We start from the raw sequence: 20,000 nt of genomic DNA on the forward strand, positions 1-20,000 counted from the left end.
TTTTGCAGAGTCACTTAAATCCTAATGTTCTTTACTGCTGGCACAGAATGGCCATGCTTTTAGAATGGGAACATTTCTAATACAACAGGTTATGTCTGCCCAAAGAGAAAGGGCAGGGATTACGCTAAAAGGGTAAGTAAATACCTCTTTTAAACTGGAGGTGAATTTCATTGTTCTGCAAAGGTGTGCAATGATTAGACTGCAGGTTAACGGCATCTCCTTCTAGATAAGGTACTTAAGAGACTTTTAAAAGTTTTATTCCTTTTTGCTCACTGTGGTTAAGGTTTCTGATTTTTCCTTTCTCTTATTACATCTTACTTTCACACCTTTTGGCTGGCAAACAGATACCCACAGTGATAGCCACAGGCAGGGAGCAAACTGCAAGGCTGCATCTCAATGGCAAATCCCTGCCAATTATTTTAAAACTAATTATAAATCTCTTTCCTGTAAAATCATAACCCTAGCTGAAAATAATCCACATTGCAAATAGAACACGGGTTACATTTTAAAATAGACTTTTCCCCAAGGTTGAATTTAATGTCTTGATTGCGCATATTCCCAGAAAATAAATGGTTCAATTGCAGCAAGCAGTTTTAGTTTGGTTCATCTAAATTCTAAAAGTGAAGTTCACGAACCTTTACTAAAATCATCAGTGAAAATGAGATAGTTCAGTTTTAGTACTAAATCATACTCCACGCAGTATTGCATTTCCAGGAGCTAGATCATTCTACAGTAACTATTTCATTCATCTGCTATTGTTACAGAGTGTAAATCAGGATTCATAAATGATCAGTTTGTATCCTTTGGGAAGGAGGGATTACATGTAAATAATCCCTTTAATGTACGCATCGCCTCTAAGCATTTCACACAGCAATAAATTGGTAAACTGAATTTGAGCAATTAAGAAATTAAATGAAACTAATAAAATGTGTATTTTAATATTTCTTGATGGTTATTTGGGGATTAGTGAATATGAAAACAGTCACTCCTTCTGTATGAAAGTAAACTGAAGCTCTTCTTTGATAAACTGTCAGCTTCTCACTACTGCATTTCAATCACAACTCCTCTTTCAAAATACTTCAGCATATCTTTCATTCCACAGTTGTATTATTAACTACGTTAAACTATGAAGTCCAAGTACCCATTTCGGATACAAGTACTCACACATCCCATAGCAAATAGCAAGAAGAAAAGCTACATCAGAACATAGAATCATGCTACATATAAAATTATTAACCCTAAATGTTTTGAGGCAGGAAAGGCACCGTAACAACTAGAGCTTTACTTCTCTCCACTCCACAACCCCTGCTCCCACTTCCCCAGGAAACAGTCATGGTTCAAGGGCAGCCTGTGAAGAAGTGAAATGAGAAAGCACATGCACAGGAATAAACTGCTCAATAGGAGCAATACAGAAATGCATGGGCTTTACAGGGCAGGACATTTACCGGACACTGACCTGGCCTATCTTTACTTGTCTTGAGGAAACTAGAAGAGACACTGATCTGATGAGCTAATGGTGAAGGAAAGTAAGGGAAACTCCAGCATACTACCTATGACAAGTATGCTTTATAAGGAGCAATGGCAAGGTTCATGATCAATGTCACCAAGGCCATGGAAACAGAATCCTAGTTGCTCAAACTGGAATTTTCCATACATTCTATTAAGAGATTTAAAATGAACCAGAAATAAAAGGATGATTTTTTTTTTAATATTTTTTATTTTTTTTTAAATAACAACATTGTTATTCATTCATTCAGTATTGTTACAAGATGTGCAAATAAACCTGTCTGCTCACAGGCTATGGACAGGTTAATGACCCCGGCGCTGTACAAATGAAAGATGAAACAAAAATGCAATTATATTTTACTTTTCTGCATATGGAGTTATAAGAAGAAGTATGATCTAATTTGTTCATACTGCCAATCTTGAGCTGAACTCAAGACCATCCAAATGATGCTCTGACCTAGCTATACTATGGACTTGTATGGCAATAACAACAGAAATCCCTCAGAAAATCACTGCAACCTTGGGTGTCAAAAATAGAGAAAAGCCATGAACAACCTAATACCCAGAAGTGGCAGTTTAATAGTGTCCTTCATATCAGCCTGTAGCTTAAAAATACAGACTCTAAAAAGAAATATTGGACTTTGAGAAGACTCCATATAATTGCACAGGTTGGATCTTGTCATTAGTCAATTTACTCCTCCTCAGATTTACAACTCTGGGTGTAACAAAATCTTTGGCATGAGATGCAGACTGAGATTTTTTTTCACCCTTCAAATTAATTTATTTTGTACTTACTGGAAGTCAATTCAGTAGCACTCACTGAGTTTTAGGCTTCTATTTGCTCCTGAGAGAACTGCCTTTTCAGGATTTTACTACTCAACAAAACATTAAGCATGTGCTTAATATTAAACTTGTGCTAAAGTTTCCTCAAGGTAAATGTGATGCAAATGAATGTTTGGTTTCTTTGCTTAATATGGATGATCTCTGCATCTCTGAGCTGTGCTGTTGTGAGCTGCCACTTACAAAGAGATGTCAATTTTGTAGGATACAGACTGGATCATTTTAAGCTAATTGCTGCAGAAAGAAAAGTTCATTGGGAGGAGGAAAAAATGCCTGATAATGCCACCCCTGCAAGTTGCCTGGATGGGCGGAAGAAAGTGAGAGAAAAGCCCAAGGTAATTTGCCAACAGTGTAGCCACCCAGCTTATATTTTACTTCCATAATCATTTATAATAACACAGCAAAATGAACAACACTGAGCAGCTTTGTTCCTATCGTAATGTATAACCTCTCAATACTTCATGTGCAATAATACCTCCATGAAAATCAAGCTGGATTACTTCTGCTTCTTTGTACAACACTTTGCATGACTAAGAGCAGCAAGTGACAACACATTCTCCAGTAACTGAGATTGATTATTGGTGCTTCATCACATCCATAATCATGATGCATGCAGCACAGAGAGATGGAATTATTTTCATACACTGCCCTGATTGGTAGAAAAACCTTTTTTCTAACAGAACTGAATATGTATAGGATGCATGCAATATGCTCTAGAGGAATGAGTATTGTGCTAGCTGTCAAAAGGTCTCTAGCTATACTCCTGCCTTGCCTGGCTCTGAGCAAGACGAGTCACACATGCTGACTGCATTTGCTACTCTTCTGTCACAGTGGTCACCACTATAAATAAATGGAAATTTAACGGTGGTTACCACTCTGTAGTATTTGAGATACTATTGTTTTACTATTAGCAATAGGGAGAATATGAAAGAAATGTAAGAATTGAGTGTGGTACATAATGGAAAGTATGGCTATGGTAGGTCTGGATTTTATTTCAGTAACATTGGTTTTACAGCTGGTTAACTGGACTGACTTCAAAAGAATTGCTGCAGATTGTTACTAATGAAGTGAGTGTGGAGTGTGGACCTCTCTATCTGCTTACTGCTACAGGAAACTGCAGATTCTTTAGCAGAAAATCTGGTTAGCAGTTTTTTCTTTTCTTTTACATCATACTAGACAATATGTTTATTTCCAAAAATCTCAGAGGACTTAACGTTTTAAAGAAGTCATTGTTAAGCCACAAAATCCTATATGTTATATAAGAATAGCTGAGATATTGCATATTCATTTTCCTATTTGGCAGCTTTGGAGTCTGGTGAATTATGTGACTATTTTGAAGCTCAGGTGACTTTCCTAATCCAGAATCATCACATCCTGCTGGAGAAATGCAAGCAAGAATTAATCTGGCTTTTCAAACAGATACATCAATAGCCTTTGCTATTCTCCCTGTACTGACCAGTACTGTCTAACTGTGGTATTACTGCAACAACTAAAGTTAGTGCTACAGTAAATCTCATTTGATTAAATGGATAAACAGTGCTTTGAAGTTGTGGAAATGGGCAGTGCACTGCAAACTCTATGACTAAGGAGTGATTAATTACATACTTCTAAGGTGAAATATGGCGACAAATAACTCAGCAAAAGAAAAAGCAGTGTTAATACTTATGCCATATTGAATTTTTCTCTATTAGGATTAATACACTGAATTGTGGATAGCTGAATAAGCATTTATATTGTCCATTTCCTGGCTATTTCCTGATTCTCTAGATACTAAGCTCCACATAACCCAAGAAGGAAGATTAGAGAATGGAATGCGATATGACAATCACCACATTGTACTACAATTTGTAAAATAACACATAAATAAGAGAGTGAAATACAGTGCAATGTGCTATCCCAATTAGAACAGGTACCACAGCTCCCTCTTTGTCACTTCTACATATCACAGGATTCTGCTGAATATTGAGCTGTTTTGGCAGAAATGCTATGCCCTTTCCCTATCCATCTTTAAATTTTAGTTCATGTATCTCAAGGACAAGACACAGAAAATGAAAACCCTTCTGAATAAAGCTTTGTATAAACTAGGAGACAGAAGAGAAGGAAAAACTTGCCTTCAGTAAGGAACAGGATAGAACAAAAAGTCTTCCAATTACTGTACACATATATACACACACACACAGAGCAGCATGTAACTCATTTACCGTAGGTTACCAAAAAAATCTATGAAATTACAGCAATTTTCATTAAACTGTTGACATCAGTGGAAGCACTTTCAATTTAGTCCAATGTGGGAATACAGGATGAGACTCAAATCTACCTTTCAGGAAACGTCATCAGAAAAGTCTGTGCAGTGTCTCCCCGAAGGCCAGGGTCAGTTTTTCAAAAGCAGCCTTTGATTCTGGATGCTCAGCCTGAGACAGATCTTTTGAAAATTTTACCCTGGATATAAAATCCCTAATACCTTTCTGTTAGGCAGCTATCAACTACAGATTTTTCCTATTGGGACGGGGTGGGAGCTTGTAGCCTTCTGCAGCTTAAGTGGCACCTAGTCTATTAGGAGAAAGTATGTGCAAGGCAGCTAGCACAGGGTATTAAACAGACATCTTTGGACACCTGCTTCTACTCAACTCAGCTCAGCTCCCATTTCCTTTCATACCTTTCTTTTATTTTGTCTTCATCGTGTACAAAGATTGCCCACAGCAGTTCTTTGCAACCCCATATAACTTGAGAATTAAGGAATGAAAGTTCTTTGTACGTGCCTCTCTGACCCTGTGCCAGGCTGGAAGGGGAGCCCTTCCAAAGTCCTAAAGATCTTGCAGTCTAAATCCTGAGTGAGACTATAGTTTTGTGTGAGGAGGCTCCTAAATTAAGTTAGATGCTCTTATATCTTCTGTCTTTTAAGAGCGTTTCAGGATGGATTTGATCAGGTGCATAGAAGGAAATCGGGGTCCTGGCGAAAATCTCAAACTTCACAGCTTTTTCAAACTACTTTCTAAAACAAATTTCCACTTTACAGAATTGAGTAACAGAAGAAAAGATTCTGCTTTTCCTTTGGGAAAGAGCTTTCTTGGTCACTTTTCCTTAATCAACATGGAAAATATTCCCAGAACTCATTTTTTGTTTAAATGATTATTCTCGTTGCATTTCAAGCCAGCCCATTCTCTTTCTCAAGTCATTCATATCTTCTCTACTTCCCATCTTGAATTCCCTCTCTTTCCTTCAGTCTCCAATTGTGTGCCTCTGGCAAGTTCCATCCTTTTTCCTGCTACCCAGAACTGGAGGTGACTCCAAGTTTAAAAGCCAAAGAAGACTTATGTTACTACATTAAAACATAACAACTGAAAGGCAAGAGTAAAAGATAACTGTCAAGATGTTTAGTTTTAGTTTTATGAAAGATGGGGAAGACAGGAAAATAAGAACAAACAGAAAAGCAAAGCCTGAAGATGCAGAGAAAGGCAGGAATTATACATGATGCAAACAGATATTGTCTGCAAATAAATTGCTTCCTTTTTAAAAGTGTAGCTGTACTCATCACTCAGGTATTACAGCAATACCTTCCACAGTCAGATTATTACAGGACTCACAAATGTGTTGGTAGAGCAGGACATGATGACCATTCTGGCTGTCATTACAGCTATTTTTATGCCCTTACTATATTAGCCATCCATCCACAGCTTTGGACCCTAAACATTGTGTATTGCATAAATATTCTGAAACATTCCCTTCTCCGAGTACTTGTACATCTATATAACTAATGGAATGCAGGCAGAGGATTCATCACATTGGGGTGCCATCTGGGTACCCCGTATCCTGGCACATTTAGCACAAGCCTCACATTTCATATGCCACTCCTTCCGATCTAACCATTAATGTTAAATCATGAGATTTGGCACTTCACTCTGTCAAGGCACGCTAACATTACAGGAGTTTTTAGACTTTATACCACACTTACTACAGTATTACTCCACTGTCAGCAATCAGGAAGCCCTTTCCTGGATCATTCTTTTCTCATAACTCGTCCTGAGCTACACTCAAAATATTCAGAAGAGGAAATCACCTGTTGGCTTTTGCTGTAGAATAAATTCCTGCTTCAAAAAAATCCTTTATTCTTGAAGGACTAAATCTAGCTCATTACTTCATCTATTTTCCAGCAGCAAAATGAATGACCTTGTTTCAATTACATTTACAGTAAAAAATACAGCATTTACAGTATATGAGTAAAGTGACTTTGGTTGTTTTATTTATGAATATCGATTTCTGCTTAAAGATACCACTTCTGCTTTACTCTTACCTTTTGGTGAATGAGCGCTAATATTGGCTCTTAGATAAGCCACAGCAGGTACTGCATAAAATACTGCTGAGGGTGTAAGAAAGATCTTATAGTATTTAGCAGCACAATGCCAACTAGGATGAGAATGGAATATTTCTCTCCAAGGGTTAGTTCTTACTCAGATTAATGTCTACAGGAGCTTTATGATGAGAAATCAGCAGGCTTTCAATCAGACTTCTTAATAGTAAGCTTTGGAGGTCTAAATTCACTATAAGCAGCGAGGACAAAAATCCTTCAAAACTTACTGACGTGAGAGGATGTGACTCCTACTCTTTTTGACCACTTTCAGATGCCTCAAGTATTCTATTTTGCATTGTTTGAATACTAAAATACTAAAGGAACAGAAGTGGCTACAGAGCTGCAGCACTTCAGGTATCTCAACACTAGACTTGAAAGAGGCATTCCTAGGGTAGATCTAATGTTTTGTTACTATGGTTTGCAGCTGCCAATGAGATCCTAATAAGTACTGTATGGACTACAGTACTATATGCTTTCCCTTGTTCAAGTCTGACTACTAAACAGAGTGAAAATCACTGATCATGTTTATGCTAGATCCCCGATCTCTACCATCAACAGTCACATTCACATATTTCCTTAAAAAACAAAGAAGTAAGAAAGACCAGTGGGGATTTTAATTCAATTAGTTTTACACATTCTAAGAAAAATGCTGCACTTAATATTTTTTCCTTTCTTATGGAGCAGTCCAAATTGAATATCATCAAGGTTAGTCATGAAGCTAACTTACCTTATTTTTATTTTTGGAAAAAATGCCCAAGGGCATTTTAGTAGCCCAAGATCCCAAACTACAAATACATAAATCCAGTATAGACAGAAAATGTTCAAGGTGCAAAGATGGCTTTGCCTTTAATGGAGCAGAATACATGTTTCATATTCAGAATACATTTCCTATTCAAAGCACTTCATAGACTACCTGGACTAAATAGTGCTGTTGTATTCAAATGTGGCATCTATTAGGCATTCAGAAATAACTCAAATATTACACTGGATAGTGGGTCTTTTTTAAGATCGGATATGTTTCTTAAGACACATTTAATTTATTTTATTTTATTTTAATTCTTTTTTTTTTTTTATTTTATCACATGATGCTTTGTCAAAATGCCCTGAGAGCAAAGCATTTATACAGAAATGAAATAGATGGGCCTCAGTTTTGTCTTTTCTAACATTAGCACTGGTTTGAACTGTCTCACAGGTTTACAATGTATTTATGTACATAATGATATAGGGTCAGAGCTATCCGAGAGTATGTATATCTATTTCTGTTGCAGTGTTTGAGTTCTGAGCCCAATTTAGCCTGATCATCAATGTAAATAAAGAAACAAACCTGTCTGAAACAAGTTTGATCAAATACTCTACAGATTGTGATATATTGGTTTGGGTTAGGTAAGAAGAAAGTAGATCCATCTGCTGTGCCGTCAGTTAAAGGATGGAGATCTGCAAATGTGATTGATTGTTTCCTATTAAATACTCAGCTTTTACAGATTCACTCAGTGACCTGGGAGCATGTATATTTTTTGAACTCCTACATTTCTACTTGGCAGCCATGTTGTTTTATAAGCATAGTGTCAGCAAACTGGTTGTGTTGGTTTGAATTTCATCTGTTATCCATTGTATTCTTTATGAGCGCAGCAGTATCTCACGGGAACATTTAGAGTACTGACTGGAGTGAGAGAAAAGAAAGCAAAAAGCAACAAAACATTACTAAATATCTGGAGAAACTCTTGGGGTGTTAGAAATTGCCCAGTCCACACAGAGTTGGCATGAGACACATCACGGGTAGTTACAGTGCGGCACTAATTTAATCTAGTTCACTAGCTAATTTTCTAATTTCTATCTGCAGGTATATGATGAGTTTTAGTAGCTTACCACACCCTTTCACTTGGCTTGAAAAATCTAGAGAAAATCAAAATTACAACTAAAAAGAAACCACTTATCAAATGTAAAATTAGATTAGGAGTCAATCAAAATCCAACTGTGAATTTATCATTTCAATGAATTTCAATGAATGGTTTAAAATCTGTTCAAAATCTATTTGAAAATGAATATGTAATAACACAGACATATCTCTTTCAAAGATTGTATTGTCAGATGTATTTTGTGCATTATAATTCATGAACAGGGAAGATGACTATTTGAGAAGTATTAAAATGAGCTGACTTTTCAATACAAGTGTCCTGACAACAAGTTTTTCTATTCTTGGCAATTCAGAAATATAGACAATTGTGCTAGAAAAATAATATATATCGTAATATTCATTGTATAGTAGTAGTATAGTAAGTGGCAATTCTGGACATTACAAGAGACACAAGGATTATTTTCTGTGATTGCACAGAGAATGCTTGGATTTCTTGTGAAGCTTTTGCATTGGAAATGAGATTCATCAGTCTGAACAGGGCAGGGTTAGAGCCCTTAGCAACATGCTTATTTTGTAGAAGGTCACTCAATAATAACTTCCTCTGCCCTCCAAGCTTATTAAGACTGACTGGCATATATTAATGAAAACACCTGATTCTCCAACCATAAAACCCAGACAAAGACTTTATTTTAATATTAAGGAAGGAACCCTTAATTAGCAGGGTTTCAAAAATGTCAGCTTCTTCTATTAGCTGTTCTGGTCCATCAAAGCCATAATCCCTACTGTCAAATTTCATCACATGATAGACAGTTTGTTGGCTATCTTTTTTTTTTTTTAGCTGATCATACTGACTGAAGCTTTTTATTTTGCCATCACATTTAACAAGTTTGCATGCATTTCGTTGTTACATTGCTGATTTTACTCCTTTCAAAGTCTGCCTGTGTCAGCTAAAAGAATAAAAAATCTGAGGAAACATAAAATATTACATATTGATACACAGACGTATAATTAAAGACTTTTGGGGAGAGTTCTCATTCATAATATTGATTCTTTTCTAGGGCATGCAAATGTGCTTCTGTGAAAACAAGAATAAAAACCACCGTTCACAGATGAATTTCCATTTCAGGCATGTTAAGAGGAAAAAAAAAGAAAAAATGTCTGAAACACTGCGAAGACCTTTTGAGATGCATGTTCTTTAGGATTAACCCACAGTACACCTGCATGCTATATGAAATTTGTTGAAATAGATATTTCTTGCACTGTCTTTAGAATGAGAGAGAATGTGCCAAATTTTACTGAAATAAACATATAAATTTCATTCAGCATTTCCTTGTTTATTAAACATTCACATTCATGGAAAACCCAATCTATTTCTTTTGCTTTCCTTTGTACCACTGTCATTCTGGAAGAAAAAAAAAAAGAAAAATCAAATACAATTTGATTGCAAACATCTGAACTAGCTAATGAAACATTAGGAAGGGATGTATATATTTTAGCTTTTAACCTTACTTTGCTGCTACTGAGTGCCTGTATTGCAAGTGAGAAGTACATTTCTTAGCTGAATTTAGAGCTAGCCACTCTATGCTTTCTAATGGCTTTAAGTGACTGTGAATATTTACTTGTATGAATTTTCTCTCATTTAATTAATTTGGAAATGAAATTAATTATTTAGAACAGTAGAGTTCCTTGCCTTTTTGAGGATATATCTAAGGAGTGGAGCAACAGTAAGTGGCAACAAGATAATAAGGCCAACATATGAAGTTCAGTTCTTCCGCCAGCATCACTCACAATACTTACTAACTAAAAAACAGTAAAACAGGAATAAAAGAAAGCTATATTAGTTCTAGATTCTGACCAATCTTTTATCTTGTGAGGTATGTGACAACTAACCTGAGTTTTGAAAACTAAATTTGTCTTCCACTTACTTCCAATAAAATCATTTGAATGATCAAAACATCCATGACTCAGTCACCGTTGGGAGTCCACTGTTAGAGTCAAATGCATAAAATATGGTCCCTACTTCAAGCACTTTAACAAGTAAGCATATTTTTTTAGGCTTTTCCTTTTCTCTTATCAATTTTTTTCCTTGGTGTTATATATGTAATAGTTCCATTGTTTTCATTTTTTCTTCATCTCTCCAAAGCTAATGCATTCCAGTGTCTGTCTTACACAACAGATCACAGCAAGGGTCTTTCTGTTACTTATTTGAACAGTAGCTGTCCTGCCGGCACACAGACCCCTCTGTTGGGGTCCAGCATCTATCTTGTACTGCTCTCATTCTGAAGATGGGGCTGATTCCTACATGGCTATCATGTAGGAGAAAAAAAGAAAGAGAAGAAGAAAGAAAAAAGAGCAAGATAGGCTTTTTTAATTGACAGAAATCAGATGTTATGTTTATAGCTACGGCGATGATGTGAGGATGTCCAAGAAATGGTATGTCCTGCTAGTCATGGCTAGGCAGTCATGTAACAATCACATGAAAGGGGAAAATTTAGAGTACCTAACATACCAATAATTAAGACATTTTCTTCTTACACTTCTCTTTATGGATGCCCTGGCTGAGAAATATTGTCAGGCCTTGATTGTATTTTATGTTCATGAAGAATGAAGTATGTTTTATGAAAAAAAAAAAAAAAAATAAACATTTTATTGCCAATTTACAATTTCAGTTTGATTCTTAGTGCCAGACAAGAAATGTTGACTTGGCTTAAAATGTCTCAAAGAGACAGTTCTTGTGGGAGGTGGTGAGTGACAGCCTTTGCACTGCCTGTTCCCTCTGCTTGGCTGCTACTCAGGGTCAACCCACCACAACAGCTGAAATGCATTTCTTTGTTTTATTATCAGGGTAAAATTTTAGCTGAGTAATTAGGTCAAGGGACTGTACTTGTAGCTTTCTGCATATGAATTGCTGTGTTCACTCTGCCTTTCTGGCGATGCTCAACATTTTGGCTGCTTCTGCACATTCAGTTGACAATTTCAGAGAACTATCCACAGCGACTCCAAGATCCTTTTCCCAAGTTGTAACTACTGCTCCAGCTGAACATGTTAATAGTACTCTGCATAGTCAATCGCCACAACGCTGTCCACAGAGCTGCCTCTCATACGAAAGAAGCAGAAACAGAATGGCTTTACAAATGGTTTCCATTATACTTTGGGCATGGCAGTGTCTTAAATCTCAGATGTTCTGTATCCCTGCTTTTCAGGTCTGCTTGGAAAACTGTGTGGATTTGCCTTGCCGCTGGAATTCAGAATGTGTCTCGCAGTTTACTAACATGGTAGCTTATAGGCTTAGCTGACACTTCTTAAACCTCTATTCAGCTAAATGTTAGCATTTGATTGTAAGTTGCTGTAAATCATATTGTGTGTACAATATGTGTGTTTTATACCAGATGCAGCCAGAATGGTGTATTTATGGACTAATACTTGCTGGATACTGCAAGGGAAAGTGATGTCTAGTTGAGGAACAGAAGAGAGAAAAAAGGTAAAAGAGCAGAAGGATAGCATAAGTGTGCAGGCAAATGAATAGAACTGAATTTTTCAGTTGCTACAGATTAGGGTGAGAAATTCTGGTTTGTCTTCTTTAGAGCAATATATTTTTGGGGGTTGGAATGGTCAGTTTTTCACTGACAAGCAAAAATATTCAAAACTCTTGAAGTTTTGAAGTAAGCAAGTCTGCTTGCTGGCAAGGTAAGCTGTTCTCATTGTATATTGTATGCACAATTAATACTAGCGTATTTGGACAAATTTGTGTTGCAAATAAAGCTATGGCCTCTCCTTGCCAAAAAGAGTGCAATATTGAGCCATTAGGACTTGCATCCTTGCGACTTGGGAAAGGATGGAAGATGAATATGCCAGAGATAAAAGGAAAAATTCACTGCTTTAAAGAAATGGTAAATCACTGAATTTAAGAGATGGGGAATTAGGTTCAATGATAGCTCAGTATGACATTTTGTTCCTTGCCTTTTCTATTACTGTAGTAAAGAACTAAAGAATGCTAAATGAGATCTTGATGTAAATAGCTAATTAGTCTGTTGAGTCCAAAAATTGGCCATAAACCATATTTTCCTATGTGTAAAGTCTCTACTCATAGTGTAATAAAATTCTTAAATTTCAAACTTTACAGGAGTTTAGATGTACAGATTGCATTGACTGTAGCACATGCTATGTAGTCCAAAATATTAAACGCACTGCTAAGGATATACAAACCTTCAATTTCCTTTTCAAAGTTAGTTTATATTTTTATACTTCTCTGCAAAAGGTTCTTCACTAAATTGTAAAATTCTCCTGTAAGTAATTTTACACATTGAACTTACAAGAACTCACTTTTCAAAAGAAAGTAGAAGCTTGGTGAACAGAAGCTGTACAACACATGTGCAGTCCTATCTATGACTTAATTCTCTTTCCTACACATAAGGCTCTCTTAATGGGTTTTTCTGGAGTATTTGGAAGCATACAGACACACACACACAGAATCTGCTCTGGAGATGAATTTGTGCCCCAAAATTTTCATCTGTATTGTTTTCAATTAAATTACCATCAGTACTGCAGGCACCTCTGGCTGGGTTCCAGGCTCCAAAGAGGTTGGATTGACTCACAGTCCTAGAAATAAGGGTCAAACTGACTTTCACCTTTGCAGTACTGATAGAAGCCCTATATAAATCACTCCATATATAAATATTTATTTATCAACAGTTGGCTAGTCAACAGCATGGTGTGGTCTGCACATATTTCATAAAGCAGATGGTTTATATTCTCTGAACTCAAGAGAAAAGTCAACACTATGTGACGCTCACTACTTAGCAGGATTTTTAGACTACTGATATGCTGTAATTGTCAGAGTTTCCACAAAACAAATGGACCAACTCCTAACTATCTGGGGGACTGTTCTTAACATTCTCATACTCTTCTAAAGAAAAAAAAACACTTCTGAAATGAACTGCAGAACAGCTCACCACAGTGACATACTGTGATCTATCTCAAATTTGACTACATTGTTCGCATTATGTTATCTGTGTCAGCTTCACAAAACTATTACAGTTTCACTTTTTCTTTGTGTCTGTAACAGTTCCCAATCATCCTGATAAGTGGGCAGCCATTTCGTTCCTCTCTGATAGACAGAGCTGTGAAGGAGAATTAGATTCCAACACTTATATAACAGAGATTAATTGATTGATTAGATTATTAATTAAAGTTTCCATTAAATTCTCTTTTTAAAAAGCACAGGATTGTGGATCCCCAGGGTGTTTTCTAACCCTTGAAATCATAAACAAGAGAATGCATAACTAAACATTGTATCTTATCTTGTGAAGAATAATTAAGCCAGTGGATGCATTGCTATCAAGGAAAACAGTTCTCCTTCCAAAATATTCCTTTTTTAGTTTTGTTTTGTTTTTTTTTCCTACAAACCTTAGGAAAGAGAAAGAGGTCTCTGGGTTCCCCCCACTGCCTTAGAGGAACAGCCACCAAACATAGCTTGGTTTAAACATATATATATATATATACATATATATATATATATACACACACACACATATGTATGTGTGCATGCATGAATCTGTGGGGTTTGTATGCTATTCATTTTTAAGAAAAGAAAAAGAAGTGAAAACATAAATAGGTTGTTTTAGATTTGAACTGATGTGGTCTACCTAGAACTTCCAGCCACATAATGTTTCAGAGATCTGTGGAAAAATAAAAACAGCAAGTGGCCTTTTAGGTAACCCATAATTAAAAGCAATTTTGAGCTGTCTTTTCAGGGAAGCTACCCAGGGGAAGTATTTGCTACCTGTTTGACCTTCACAATTGTGAGTCCTTGGCAGTGTCAGCGACCCTCTGAACTGAATTCAAAACTAATCTCTAACAGAAAAAGAGAAACAGAATTCATGCAAATCATATTAATTCCAACATTTCCCCAGTGAGCTGGGTATAAACTACAGCCTAATTAAATATTTTTTAACGATGTGAGTAATTTTTGCCAAGGGGCGGATTCAGGGGAAAATTTAATATGAGATCACAAAAGCTGTTCCCAGCGTTGATTCTGTAAATTAATGACTATCTGCCTTATGATAAAAACATGCTGCCAAGAATGAAAATGAAGTCAGCAAAGCTTGCTCTATTTGTATAACAACCAAATATAGAGAATGCAAAACTTTAAAGGATATGGAAAATTTCCATTGTCTTTATGGTGCATTCCTGATAAAGATGCATGACACTGACAGCATAAAGCTGCTCTATATTATACCAGACTATCAGCTCTTATTAGTTGTCACTAATACAATGTTAGCGAGTGTTATGAACTTTAGGGAGACAGTGCCAAGCACCAACATCAAGATTCTGAGAGGTATTTATTTATGTGTGGGGAGGATGATATGTTGTGACCATTTCACAAGCTATCTCTAAGACACACTGAATACTACACAATTTCTCAGGCTTGCTCATCACAGCTATCCATCCATCTTCCCTAACACTTAAAAAGACCTTATCACTGTAGTATCTGGGCACCAATCTTAAGTGCTTGTCAGAACAAAAATCTCATTAAACCAATGTTATTAGTGCTCTCAAATAATAAATGCACAAACATTAAAACTATGATCAAGAAAAACTGCATAAAGAGACAGGAATTATTGATGCATCAGTATGGCCAGCTTGTTTTCAGGATTTGGAAATTAAACAGTAAGCCTTATGTGACTAAGATGCTGCTTTTAAAGTATCATATTAGATCAGATACTCAAATGCAAAATCCTCCGTTTAACCAATAAATAACTCCTTGCTCTTTGTTCTTCTCATGCTAACCTAACTTGTAACGAGACAGACAGTTAACACCAAGGAGTTACAAAGCATCACCAGATGACAGGTGACTGGGACTTTTGTAGTGCCCAGGTCAAGGGGCCAGCCCATTGTAAGGACTTTGCAGCCCTATTTATTTAAATTTCTGCCAGTACTGGCCACTGAGACTGAATTTACAGCTTTTCAATTAGAAGGTCATTCTGTGCTAACTAGCATGCCATTGCCTCATTATAATCATAAAATTAGTGAGAAAAGACTAGCATGAATAATATGAAGGAGCCAACCTGAAAGGTGAAGAGGTGCTATTTTCTTGTTTCATCAGAGATGGGAATAAAGCCTGCTGTTTAGAAAAAAATATTTTGCTTATAGTGCATGAGTCTCTTCGGAAAGAAACACTTTACAATTTTTCTCTACTTCATAATAAATAAATTGGTAATTTTCTGTAAATTAGCCTTGACAGACAAACAGACAGTTTACTACTGCTGAACAGCACAGCTTTGTATGATGTACAGTGTATGGTTGAGATTTTAAGTTTCAAACCACTTTAATAGGGCATTTATATTTCTTACTTTGAGCTTAGTCATATTACCTTTTTTTTTGTAAGCATAATTATATTATTTAAAGTTTTTAAAATAAAAACAGTAACACAGATAATCAGTTGATATCATATATATTTTATATATATATATTTGTTATTTGAAAACGGAGAATGTCATTGAGACTTCAGTATGCCTGTGAACACACTGCACATTATGAGTCTTTGCTGCACAGAAATATAAACTACACAAAGGATGAGGACTGTTGTAATTCCCCTCAAAACACTGGGAGAAACTACTCAATCTATCATATACAAGCTACAGAATGTACAGTCATCCAATAAAGCCATGGAACTCCACAGCATGCAAAAATAGAGAAAAAACCCACACAAATGTGATGCGCTTCAGGATTACAAAATTGTTAAACCTCCACAATTTAAAATACCTTCTAGTTGATAAAAACATGGAAATTGTCTTAGCTTCAGTCTGAAAAGCACAGACCATCTTTATGGGAAATGTATTAATTTTTGCTCAAATCCAGTAAGTTGTAAGCCACCAGAACAGGAAAAGCAAGGTAGAGAGCATGACATAACTTTCAGGGGAAACGCTTAAAGACTATAGTGAAACAATTTCATCCCCACCATTCTCTGTGGTTACCTGCTCTGTGTCTAGGCCATATCCCACTCTCAAAGTACCATGTGCTTTTCTAGATGAGCTCTCCCTGTATGCAGCAGCCACTGACGAACCCATGCATCCAGCTTGAGGCAGCCCTGACCTGCTGTTTTGGCTGACCTGCTTGAGTAGTTTAAAGAGTTGCTCTGTCACCCAAACTGAGAGGTTGAGACCCTCTGCTAATGTAGTCTGAATATGTTTCTTGTTATGGTCTCACCTGTTTTATTTGGCAACAATGGAGACAGTCATTAAGGGGTTTTGTTGTACATGTGAAATAGTCAGAAAGTTATCCATGGCTTTCACCAGATCACAGAAGAAAGTTGGAGTAGAGCATAAAATTCAGGCTTTCAAGGCCTCCACCACTGAATCTACTATTCCAGAGAAACCAACTGCAGAAGGTAAACAAAAAGAAAGTCTAATAATTTATTTCCAATATATACTGAACAGGATCTTCTAAAGACTTCAGAGTGTAATAGCACATGAAATGAGAGCTGATGATGTAGTGTACAGAAGGAGAGGAAGAAATCTCATGGTTTCTATCTACAGTTTTTATACTACACAGCTGAGAGTTCCTGTTATAAAAGCATTTCAACATTTACTGCTCTGTGCACCATAAACAAAGCCATTCAAAAGACTAGTGTAAGTTAGGGGTCTGGATACCTTCAAGAATAACTCAGATGACTCTAAAGCCCTATGAAACTAAAGATGCATAGCAGATAATTTCAGTTGTGCAGTTCAGTTTTGGGATGGGGAAATATGGATGTATAATTTCAAAGAAGCAAAATAAATCAGGCCTAATCCTTTGGGAATACTAACTCTAGAACAAACAGTTTGGCCAAATAACAACAGAAAATAATACATGAAGAGTAAGGAAAGAAAGTAAATTTTGTTACGGAGAGCACAAAAAAATTGAATAACTCTGCTTAATGTCCTATTTCTTGATTCTCATAAAAACTGGGAATTCTGAGAAGAGTTTACCTAAATCAACCTTGTATATATTTAATTTTGGATGCTTATTATTATTTCAAGAATTATGCATAGATGAGTCAACTACCAACCTTTGCAGGGTGCCAACTTGTAAAACTTGCAGTAACTTTCTTTCTTACAGTCCTGGACTCCAGAATAACTTAAATAGTACAGAATTTTATCTCTCCTTTAAAGATGAAGAAAGTTTCTAGCCCATATTGCACAGGAAAACTAAAACTTCAACATACGTAAAGTGAAGTTTACATTTCTGCTGCTTAAGGTAAGCCCTTTTCCTCCCCAACTCATTATCTTTTAATGCTTCAAGTTATTGACATCTCTTTGGCAACAGCTCTGTCTTGTTCAATCTTAAATGGCCTGATCCAGTTCTTACTGATGCTAGCAGATGTCATTTTTTGATTTACTTAGATCGCGAATCAAATCCACAGACCAGACTACAATGAGGGTGATAATGAAGAGTGCAGAGATTGCATAATTTTCATTGGAGACTTGTTCCATAATAAAGCTTTGAAAACAGCTTATGCTGTGAGGTTGTAGCGACTAATCAACATTTCCTAGATTTTCTGTGTGAAAGGCAGAATATTCCTATGAAGCATCTGGAGCCCTCCACTTTCACTTTGTTCATGAAATGGGATTTTGAAACATTACTATCAGACTTCTTGACACACCAGAGTGTAATGCTGCAGTGTCTAGGAAGCATAAAAAGCCTTTTTAAAGATTTGGAGCTGAGCTGTGCACTAATGCTTTGCGGCTGTAGATTTCACTCTCAGTTCTAGACAGCAACCTCTTTTCCTTATCCATCGTTTATTAGGAAGAGTTTAGCTTCTGGATGGGTGTGTAAAGTCTACAGTAGTCGTAGTAACAAGCAGTCTCAAACCCTGAATATTTAATCAGGGTTTTGCACATCCTACTAAATGCAGACATTTATTATGGTTAATAAAAAGAGTGTGCTGGTAATGTCTCAAAGTCCTACCTGGTAAGTTTCTTCTTCAGGAAGAAGAAACTCCACTTCGCACAGTTTCAGCAGTCATTACTCATGTCTTTACCTTAACTAATATGATATACATCTTTTTTGTTCAACCTTATATAAAAATGAATAGATGCATATCTGCAGTAGTGTCATCCAATGCAAAGCGAACTAGTTCTAAATTTTTAAAACATGTTTTTGAGAGTTTGGCTCACTGAACATAGATTTTTAACTGGTCTAAATTACATCAAAAGGCACTCTAAATAAATATAATTAGATTTTCCATCTACTGAGGCTCTTTGAAATACACTGGGGTTTTCAAATCACATACGCTCATGTTTCTTCATTTTGAGAGAATAATTCGTCAGTGGTTTCATCTTTTCCCCTCCACCCTCCCAAATCATTAATAACGTCTGGTGGCTTCTGAAACAGGATGCAGATCAAGATTTCAGAAGCTGTGCTGTAAGTCTCCTCCAGAAGGCCCAAATTCACTCAATTCAATTCACCAGCTTTCAGAACTGGTTGAATGCCCTCCTAACACTGCAAGAGAACGGAATATAAATTCTCTGAATAGAATTACTGTGTTAGGAGTGCTTTGGGCTAACATGAGGAGGTTGCAGGTTGCCTTCAGAAAAAGAACAGGATAATTATAATGAATTCATATATATGTCTGCAGTTCCAGAAAAGCTGCAGCTGCCCCTACATGTAATGAAGTGGAAGAAAAACAAATCTGAATTTTCTCATTCACTTGCACTACCATTAATAATTAAAGTTGTGTTTGAATTTTATATGCATGCTATTTAATACCAAAACAAATACATATTTGAGTGCATTTGTAGCTTTGAATCAGATAATATTTGCATTAAATATGCAAAATTTGATCTCACTTTTAATTTCAAACTATAGCATCATATTATCATAATTAATTGGGAAATATCATATAACCTTCTGTTCCAAAACAGGGTGAACTTATGAGTTTCTCTTCTATTGACATGCTGTAGACCTTATCTACTTGCTTTATGGCAAATGAAAATTTTTATAAACAAATAAAAAAATTTTTATATCATAGCACTATACAGTATTATCCAAAACTGAGAAACTGGGGAAATGCTAGATCTACAGATTTGTTTCTCTGGTGGAATGGTGGTGTCCGCTGCTCATTGAGTGGTATTATCAATGATATATCATGTCTTCTACACTGAGGTAGAAATGTACTTTAAAACATCAAGAGAAATGACTGGCTTTTGCATTCAAAGAAATTGCATAGGAGAATCCCAGCCATGCTGAGATGAACAAAAGTTTGTTTTTTTTTTAAAGGTAAGATTTTGTTTCTCTCCTGCAGCCCCCACTCTTGAAAATGCAGAAGGTAGTGCCTGCAAATATCAAAAAAAAAAAAAATAAAGTGATCAAAATGTCCAGGAATTAATTGAACATTGTCATTCTGTGTGCTAAAATGAGAACAGACAAACACATATTGCACTTGTAACTGCTCAAGTTGTGGTTTAAAAT

The 20,000-nt window shown here is 36.1% G+C and overlaps 1 protein-coding gene across 4 annotated transcripts in view; it reads right to left on the reverse strand.

Moving 5' to 3' along the window:
• Window positions 1-20,000, reverse strand: part of NPAS3 (neuronal PAS domain protein 3) — a 607,513-nt gene that overhangs the window by 97,396 nt on the left and 490,117 nt on the right. The window lies entirely within an intron of this gene.

Source organism: Pezoporus wallicus, unplaced genomic scaffold, assembly GCF_028554395.1.
Source record: "Pezoporus wallicus isolate ANWC-B61680 ecotype Strahan unplaced genomic scaffold, APGP_CSIRO_Pwel_v1 contig_3486, whole genome shotgun sequence".
NCBI classification, from domain to species: Eukaryota; Metazoa; Chordata; class Aves; order Psittaciformes; family Psittacidae; genus Pezoporus; species Pezoporus wallicus.